Here is a 10167-nt window from a genome sequence, read left to right on the forward strand (position 1 = left end):
ACGGTTAACTTAAACTCTGGACAAGTCCATTTTCGAATTGCCCTCCTTAGCAATCCAATTGCCCCCTGTGGGGCGTGGGCCCCACGTTGGGAAACACTGGTTTGTGGCTAGTGTGACACGAGATAGCGTAGATTACGTTTGTGTTTTTGGAGAGTGTTGAGTTAAATTAAAATAAAAACAACGTCGACAAAAAAGTTTAGTAGTGTAATATGGAAATATTTTACGATAGTAAACGACGAATGTGCTATTGCTACCTATCTTTAAAATTTCATATAAGTAATGAAATTCATTAAGATCCGTTAATGATCCGCTAAAAAGTAACGGATACGGATACGGATACGGATCTTTTTTTTCCCTCGGATATCCGCGGATACGGATACGGATACGGATATCCGGCACATCACTATTGTTTTCTAGACATTTTTGCACGAAGCACATGGGAAAATGACGATTTCGCCACCTATCGCCAAATTTGCCAGTTAGGGTGAAAATTGCCGATTTTCGCCAAAAAAAAATAAAAAAACTTAGTGATATCGAGATCGGATTTTTAATTTAATACTAATTGAAAGATGTTAATTCCAAGCGAATATAGCTGAGAAATTCGTCAAAAGCGAAAATTTTCGGCTGTAGTTATAACTACTTCGAGTATAAAAATACTTAAAAAATTATTCCGAACGTATTTGCGAGATCGGCCGAGACCTACGAAGGAGAAATATTCTTCCTATATCGTTTATTCAAAAAACAATAAGTTAAAAAGCCCGCTAAGAGGCAAAAAGAACCCGCTCTACTCCTGTGTCCCGTACGAGCTCTCGACGGTTCCACTCCTCCCTCTTTTACCTCGGAGGCTACCGACCGATCTTCCGCATCCGTAACGATATTACGCGTCCGTCCAACGTCCGTTCCTCACCTAGAAGGATCATTTCCGCCTTAAGTGTTCTCCAGAAGGCACCGGCTCCTCCGAAAGTCTCTTCCTTCGGATTAAAGTTTGTCGGGTTTTTACATCGACCTTTCCTCTTTCTTTCCTCGATCCGAACTGACGCTTATCGAAAAAGTTGGGAAATCCTCGCCTACGTCACGTTCGCCTCCTCCGACGAAACCGACGCTCCGGTGTGAAAATCATCACCACCCACTCGTTCGGACCTTTATTATCCAAGTGTCATTTTTTTATTATTATTCTATCGACGAAAAATCGTATCGTCTTTCGGTTCGTTTCGGCTCGTTTTTGCAGCATCCGTCGCATCCTCTCTTAGCAGTTGCTTAAAGAGGATTCTCGAGGATTTTCACGGGGATAAAGTGCCGTCGGAATACTTCCGGGGTGAGCCGACGCCTTTCCGGCAGTATCTTTCGTAGAAGGAAAAATCCGACTATCTTAAGAATTTCGGGTACACGACAACTGGACGATAGTCAAGGGGACGACGGTTAATTATTGTACAAGTCGACCCCCTTATAACACTGTTGATTTTTCCGTTTTATATGAATTCCATGTTGTACGAGTCACTTAGATTTTACAAATACGTGAGCCGTTCACAGCCCGGCACACGTATTTGTAAAATCTAAGTGACTCGTACAACATGGAATTCATATAAAACGGAAAAATCAACAGTGTTATAAGGGGGTCGACTTGTACAATAATTAACCGTCGTCCCCTTGACTATCGTCCAGTTGTCGTGTACCCGAAATTCTTAAGATAGTCGGATTTTTCCTTCTACGAAAGATACTGCCGGAAAGGCGTCGGCTCACCCCGGAAGTATTCCGACGGCACTTTATCCCCGTGAAAATCCTCGAGAATCCTCTTTAAGCAACTGCTAAGAGAGGATGCGACGGATGCTGCAAAAACGAGCCGAAACGAACCGAAAGACGATACGATTTTTCGTCGATAGAATAATAATAAAAAAATGACACTTGGATAATAAAGGTCCGAACGAGTGGGTGGTGATGATTTTCACACCGGAGCGTCGGTTTCGTCGGAGGAGGCGAACGTGACGTAGGCGAGGATTTCCCAACTTTTTCGATAAGCGTCAGTTCGGATCGAGGAAAGAAAGAGGAAAGGTCGATGTAAAAACCCGATAAACTTTAATCCGAAGGAAGAGACTTTCGGAGGAGCCGGTGCCTTCTGGAGAACACTTAAGGCGGAAATGATCCTTCTAGGTGAGGAACGGACGTTGGACGGACGCGTAATATCGTTACGGATGCGGAAGATCGGTCGGTAGCCTCCGAGGTAAAAGAGGGAGGAGTGGAACCGTCGAGAGCTCGTACGGGACACAGGAGTAGAGCGGGTTCTTTTTGCCTCTTAGCGGGCTTTTTAACTTATTGTTTTTTGAATAAACGATATAGGAAGAATATTTCTCCTTCGTAGGTCTCGGCCGATCTCGCAAATACGTTCGGAATAATTTTTTAAGTATTTTTATACTCGAAGTAGTTATAGCTACAGCCGAAAATTTTCGCTTTTGACGAATTTCTCAGCTATATTCGCTTGGAATTAACATCTTTCAATTAGTATTAAATTAAAAATCCGATCTCGATATCACTAAGTTTTTTTATTTTTTTTTGGCGAAAATCGGCAATTTTCACCCTAACTGGCAAATTTGGCGATAGGTGGCGAAATCGTCATTTTCCCATGTGCTTCGTGCAAAAATGTCTAGAAAACAAGTCAATTGAGTTTAAAATTGATTCCGTGATTAAGGAATTAGGTGGCAATATATTTCGCCGTACCAAAAAAAAAGCATGATTTTATTTGAAGTCTCATTGCGTTATTTATTTTTTTAGCACTGCGGGCACATAAAAAAAAAACTATCTTCAACTCAGTAACAGAAAAAATGAAGGACGAAATTAATGGACGTGATGTCTATTTCATTGTTGACGAAACTAGTGACAAAGTGCAATGTAAAGTGGTCAACGTGCTTGTAGGAAAATTGAATGGCGAGAAATCAAAATCAATGTTAATTGATGTGACATTTCACTCAACAGTTGACAACATTATAATCAGGGCTGTGGAGTCGGAGTCGTGGAGTTTTGGTGTTTTAGCCAGGGTCGGATGGTAAGGAAGAGTCAGTCGGAGTTGGAGTCGGTAGATTTTTACGCGACTCCACAGCCCTGATTATAATACAAGAATGTATACTCAACGTGTCTAGAAAATTGTGGCCAAATGATTTAAAATATTGAAAACCGAAGTTAATAGTGACAGATCGAGCAAAATCCATGATGAAGGCAGTGAGATTAAGAAAAATTCATTGATTTTTTCAAATGTATGTCACGTCACGTGTCTCGCTCGCATTTTACGTAACGTTGCATTTAGGATTCGGAATGAGTACAAATTAGCAAATTCGCTTATATTAGAAATGAAGACGTTTTTTTGAAGTCAAGAGAAGACAGAATTATTTTAAGAATGCAACTGGAGTTTGTAATCTTCCTCCAGAACCAATTGTCACTCGCTGGGGTTCTTGGTTAAACGCTGCAAAGTACTATGTCGATAATTTTGATACTGTTGAGTGCTTCATTTTGAACTATAAACAAAAATCTCATTCAAATGCTAGAAGAAACTATTGCGAGAGAAGAAAGTTAACTTCAAGAAAGAATTATTTGATCAACTTAATCTCATCGAGCTATCAAATATTATAATATCGCTGGAAGAAAAAGGACTCGGTGTAACTAAACGAGCCGAACTAATTGAAAATGCAAAAGAAATTATTTCTGGTTATCTTATATTTTCTCAAAATTTGGAAAAAGTTTTGTCAAGCAATCCTGATCTTATCAAATTTACGTCTTTTGATATGAATTTAAGTGATAAAGTTAATAGCGAATATGCTCTTTTAGTTGCAGTCGACGTTGAACATTCGTTCTCGTTATATTCATTGATATTGAGCGATTGAAGTCATAGTTTAAGCGAGGATTATTTGAAATATCTAAGTGTAATTTGTTTTAACTCGTTTCTGAAATAAATAACTGGCAATTTTTTTTTTTGGTAAATTTAATGTAAAAAATTGGCGATTTTAGGTCCAAAAACTGGTGAAAACTTTTGGCTCTAGTTATAACTGAGCAAAGATGTTTCAATTGATAGCTGTTACGTAGTTACATCTGCCAATATTTTGTTATTTTTTTTTTAAATGTTTTTTGGTTTTCTGTCCGAAAATGGAAATTATCGATGATGAGAAGGATGTGGAAAAANTCGCCCCCCAAAATATAAATTGTTACTAATCGCCCCCCTCAACATGGAAAGACGCCCACATGGGGGACATCTCCCCGTTGAGAAACACTGCCGTAAACGAATAAAATCAAGCCATTGCAAAGGAAATTAAAATATGTCAACAAAGAGTTGCTCAACTTTCCCGGCAACATTTAAAACTGCGTGTGTGACGCCATCTGTTATAATATTTTATTTTAAAAACTTTTTATATTTTTAATTAGTATAAACTGGCAAAAAGCTTAATTTTGAGGAAATGGGTTTTATTTAAAAAAAAATTGTGAACGCTAATAACGAGTAAAATCATTATTAAGTCCCATATTATATCCCCACCATATCTTTAACCACCAAAATTTAATAGCATCAAACCCCCTAATACACAAACCTCCCTGCAAAATTTCAGACATTTTCGACAAAAATCACAGAAGTTATTAAGCTTCAAAGGGGGTAAACTAAATCGTGCCCCTCCACACACACACACACACACTAACATCCATACATACAGAAATTACCCCCGAATTTTTGAATTTTTCCACATTTCAAGGTGTCCGAAGTCCAAAAATGAAAAGAAAATCAGGGGGAGGTCATTTTTTGCCGGATCGCCAATATTTTTCTCTGTTATAACAGCCAGGAAAATAAAAAAAAAAAACAGTCGTAATATGCACGGAGAAGAGCTCCTAAGCTTCTAACACGTCAAATATGAGGTTTAAAAAGTTCCTTTTAGGAAATTTTCAACTAAAGGATACAAAACGTATGGGGGGTGCCCAAAAGCTGTCGACGAAAAATAATTTCAGGAAGAAATTGCTAAAAATAGACGAATAACACAAGATAAATAACCAAATGCACCAAAAATAAACCGAAAAAAAAACACCGAAAACATACGAACGTAATGCGAGAGACGATACGGGAAACAGATTGCGTGCGTATTTTTTCACTGCGCGTGCAGTACAGTACATTAGTAGTAGCTTGTCCCCATACATCATACTTTTCCTTTAACAATAGAGTCGTGCCGGTCATCTATCTAACACCTTTCGAGGGAAAATTGTTGGCATAATCGGGACCTCTTTCCTCTAAGGTTTTCATATCTGGTCTCGGATTTCATTTATCTAACTCCTTTCACAACATTAAGGAAAGACAGACGGACATAAAACTGTGGGGTGTAAACCTTTTGGTTGGTTCCTTTCGTTTCACAATTTAATAATTTAGCAACTTTTATCTTTAACTACACACAGGTAATCAATCCCTTTTACCCCATTTTAATTGCATTTATTTAATTTTTTTTTAATTCTTAATTCATTTTAGTTTAACTCGTTTTCGTTCTTTGTTGTTTTGGTTTTAATTCTACACCTTTTATCCAGGCGTCACGAGCAAATATTGTTTCAGGTAACCTTCAATTTTTGTTTTCTCCAAGTTTTGCACGTATGTAATATAAATAAACGTTAAGTTTAATGTATTTTACACAGAATTTATAATTTTACGAATTAGAAGAGGGACAAATAGCCCGAAATACATTTCCACCACTTTGTACAGAAATAATAAAGTCTATTCTCTTCGCCATATGTGTGTTCCTGTATGATAAGTTCGACACAGCAATTTTTGTGTTTGGGGGTTGAGGGAAAAGTTTTACGTAAAATCGGTCAACGAATACGATAAGTTATATTAAAAATCATTCTCATTGGTTTTAGAAAAATGATATTCCGGCCGTATTATAGATATAAATCTGTGACGCAAAAGTAGGCCATTCTCGGCGGTATACCGGACGTGTATTCTTTTACATCACGTGTTAGTAAATTAATAGTCGATTACCTTATTTGTTCGGATGTTTTAATTGATTGGTGTTTAAGTAAGGAGCCGAACACGAACGATTCGGACCGTATTCCCGTAGTTAAAATTAGTCGGGTGTCTCGGAAATGCGTGAGATAGCCATTACCAGAAAAACCCCCAAAGTTTAAATTTATATAGTATAACAGAGTTTAATTTACGGATCGAACAGAACAAGTATAGATATTTCACTCCATTTGCACGTGTGAGAAATGAAGGTACCAGTCGACCCCCCTATAACACTGTTGATTTTTCCGTTTTATATGAATTCCATGTTGTACGAGTCACTTTGTTCCATGTTGTACGAGTCACGAGCCATGTTGTACGAAATCTAAGTGACTCGTACAACATGGAATTCATATAAAACGGAAAAATCAACAGTGTTATAGGGGGGTCGACCGTACTCCATTTGCCTTATTTGTTTTAGGATAATTGCCATTATTCTATTATATTAACCCATTTGATGTTTGACTAAATGTAAATAGGTACTGTACAAAAGACATTTATTCTTAAAACGTTGTGTTTAGAATGTAACATACCCGGAAGTGTCTTCGGAGTAGAATTTAATACATGTAGATTGTGTCCGGACTTAATTTTCTTAGAAAAATAGTAGACGTGATTTCTTATCGTTTAATTTATTAAAAATTCTACAATAACACCGTCGTAAAACTAACAATCGGTATATAAATTTTTGTACGTTAACCCCCCACGTAACGGGGAAAACTGATCCTTACGCGCAATAAAAGTTAATCGAGTGGAATTGCGTCGACTTTAAATTAAATATCGAAAAGATCCCGCAAAATGATAATTTCCACGTCGACATCGTAAGCAATCCTCAACAATCTTAAATTGTTTGTAGTGTTAAATAGTAAATTGCAACAATTGTTTAGGAACATTTAAGCCACGTTGGGTACAGCCTTCTTCGGTAATTATTACCAAAAAGAATAATTACCAGAAAGGTAAAAGATAAAGTGCTCTTTGCGGGAATTTCCGCGTTAAATCTTACGTAGTCTTAAATTTTTTCCGGTCGTCGGACCCTAAAATGTCGGGGTTTTCGGGAGAGACCGCTAAAGCCTTAGCCGGAGGGAAGTACCCGATAATTTTCGTCGGTAAGATTTCGTCCGGCAGAGGGAGCCACTGAGGCCCGACCGCCGCCGTCGACGGCAACGCGCGGCGCAGGCGCAGCGACTCCGTCGGGATTCGTTCTGGACGGCCGGAAACGACCCGCGCCGAGTGGGACGCGGCAGAGGTGAGTTTTTTTCCGAAGGCGGCGGGGGGAATCCGCGGAACCCAGCGGGGGGCGAAGAAGGGACGGGAGGCGGGGAATCCGGAGTCGACCGACCCGCGGGAAGGAAAGCGTCCCCGGACCGTACCGGAGGCCCGGGCCACTCCTACCCGCGGGCGACGCGGACGCCTTGCCTCTCCGTCGTCCGAAGCGGTGGCCTCTCTCGGACCCGCGCCGCGGATCCGTCCGCGAAGGTCGTCGCTCTTTTAGGCGGATCGGCGCGTTCCGAGGCGGGGGCATTCTTTTTCCACGCGCGCGCCTTCCTCCGCCGGGTGACGTGCAGTCCTCCCGACTTTTTTCTTTTCGTTTCGTCAGCATCTTTCCACCCGATCCGGGGAAGAGGAGGAGCCGGTCCCGGCCCCATCGCCGTCGGAGACCCGTCCGCCCGAGCCCCCGTCCGAGCGGTTATTAACCGGTCGTCGTTCCGTCGGGAAATGCGGCGCAGTCGCGGTGGTAGTCGGACGCGCCGGCCGGGGTCGTCGGCCCCGACGCTCCCCCCACGCCATGGAACGGTCCGAGACGGGCGTGGCCGCGTCCGAAGAAAAGTCCCCATCGATCGGCCTCCGTCGTCCTCTTTCGGCGGTGGGGAAGCGGCGTTTTCCTCCGGTTAATTAAAGACCGAACGGAACACGTCCTCCTTTTCGGACCGAGGGGCGGAGGCGCGAGCGGAACGGGAACGGGTATACTCTTCCCGGCAATAGTAATTAAGCGACTTCCGGTTCCGGTCGATAATCTCTTTTCTTTTTCCCGGGGATCGGCCGCGTCGGGAGAGAAATTTCTGTCCGGACGAGAACGGAGCGATGGGGGCTTTCGACGAAAGGAGTCGACGGAGGAATTAAGAGGCGCGCGTCGGAACCCGACACCGGAGGCTTTCGAGAAGCCGGAACGCCGCGCGCGACGACCGGGCGAGGAAACGCTCCGCTTCCGTCGTCGGAGACGAGCGCCGAGGAAATTTCTCCCCTTTAACACCCGCTACTGGGGAAACATCGCCACCCGTGCACGAAATGAACAACGTTTGCAGAGCCATTGGATTCTGCGAAAGACGAAAACTAGATTTGTTTTAGTGTCCGGTCCTTTCGAGAGCCCAAAAAAGGCCCGGTAATTGGCCACGCGCATACAAATCGTAGAAGTATCTCCCGTCCGTCGGAGGTATTTTTTTTCTCGCTACCACTCGTCGCTTGGGTTCTAATGTAATTTATCGACAAACTCGGACACGTTTTTAATATTCCCCGACTCGTTTCTCTCGCTCCTCGGCGCGTTTATAACTCACGACAGCGATTTTTCATAGTCGCGCGACAGAAACGTCACGCTCGTTACGCAAATGGGATCTTCGCTTATATTCGGTTTAACTTTTTATGGTCGTTGCTCGGAAAGTTTGACTCGGCACCGGTAATTAAATACAGTACTTGAAAATTAGGACGGTAAAGATAACGCCTGGGAAAATTATAATGTATGTAATTCGCCTTCCTGTCGGAAGGTTTCCCTCTTCCGATCGGTAAGCGAAAGGGGGGGAACATCTCAGAAACCCTCCTCGATCGATTAGACCCGAGTCGATGTAGAATAAAGGCCAAGGACCGACGAATCGAAATATTATTCGATTTATAATTATTTCCAACGTCGGGTTTACTTCTTCTTCCCAAGAGACCGAGCGCGGTCGACGACGAAAATTAGGAAAGTGGTTTCCGGAAATGACGAAACTCTTACGTAACGGTTAACGGGTTACCCGAATTTCGATATTTTGGGAAAAGAGGACGGGCCGGAGTTTAAATATAACCCGCCACGCGTTCTGTTTACCGTCGGATATCGGGGCGTAAAAGCGGAAATGACGCGTCCTCGCGGATTACGTAAGTGTCGCTTTTAAGGGGGTTTTGCCGGACGACTTCCACTTTTGGACACGCGTGACCTTTTCCCTCACCTTATCGAGAAAAACCTCGGTAATCCGTTCGATCCCAGTCGGACCGATCGATGAGTTACGGACCGGATGAAAGCTTCTCTCCCTCGTTATAACGTACTTCTATCGGCGCTGTTTTTCAGTCAACCCCCCTATAACACTGTTGATTTTTCCGTTTTATATGAATTCCATGTTTTACGAGTCATTTAGATTTTACAAATACGTGAGCCGTTCCCAGCCCGGCACACATATTTGTAAAATCTAAGTGACTCCTACAAGATGGAATTCATATAAAACGGAAAAATCGACAGTGTTATGGGGGGTCGACTGTACTCGTGAAAGCGACGAGGTCGGAATTTTGGGCGACGGTCGACTGGGCTGCTGCTAACTGGGCGCCGGTCATACGAGCGACCAAATAAGAGACGAACGATCGACAAAATATAACTTTGTTTTCTTTATAAGCCATTTTTTCTATTGACTCGGGAAATTTCAATAATGCTTTTTAAGAAAAGATTAACTTGTTTCTTAAAGAAATATTATTTAAATTTACGAGTTAAAAAACGATTTTGTAATTAACAAACGTATTTATACCGATTATGTACTGTACCGCATTTATTTTTAGAAGTAGAATATAAAATTCTGGAAGAACAGTCGACGTCTACCCCCGAAAATTAACAAATATACGTGAAAACAAAGACGACGATTACATAAAAATAAAAGTATCTTACATTATACATTAAATACAATCGAAATAAAAATAAAAATATATAAAAGTCCTTGGAAAGAATCGCTTTTCTTTGATGCGCTTTGTTAATTTAACCCTTCTGGCATACCAGTCGACCCCCTTATAACACTGTTGATTTTTCTGTTTTATATGAATTCCATGTTGTACGAGTCACTTAGATTTTACAAATACGTGAGCCGTTCACAGCCCGGCACACGTATTTGTAAAATCTAAGTGACTCGTACAACATGGAATTCATATAAAAC

The 10167-nt window shown here is 41.7% G+C and overlaps 1 protein-coding gene across 1 annotated transcript in view; it reads left to right on the top strand.

The window, feature by feature from the left end:
• The first annotated feature begins 7133 nt into the window (after positions 1-7133).
• LOC111628685 (DNA (cytosine-5)-methyltransferase 3A-like) overlaps positions 7134-10167 on the top strand; it is a 158341-nt gene continuing 155307 nt past the window's right edge. The window contains exon 1 of the mRNA XM_023372514.1: positions 7134-7250. The gene's annotated coding sequence lies outside the window, so the exon portion shown is untranslated. The remainder of the gene's footprint in view (positions 7251-10167) is intronic.

The sequence above is a fragment of the Centruroides sculpturatus genome, unplaced genomic scaffold, assembly GCF_000671375.1.
Source record: "Centruroides sculpturatus isolate CEXI.00-Female unplaced genomic scaffold, Cexi_2.0 scaffold30, whole genome shotgun sequence".
NCBI lineage: Eukaryota > Metazoa > Arthropoda > Arachnida > Scorpiones > Buthidae > Centruroides > Centruroides sculpturatus.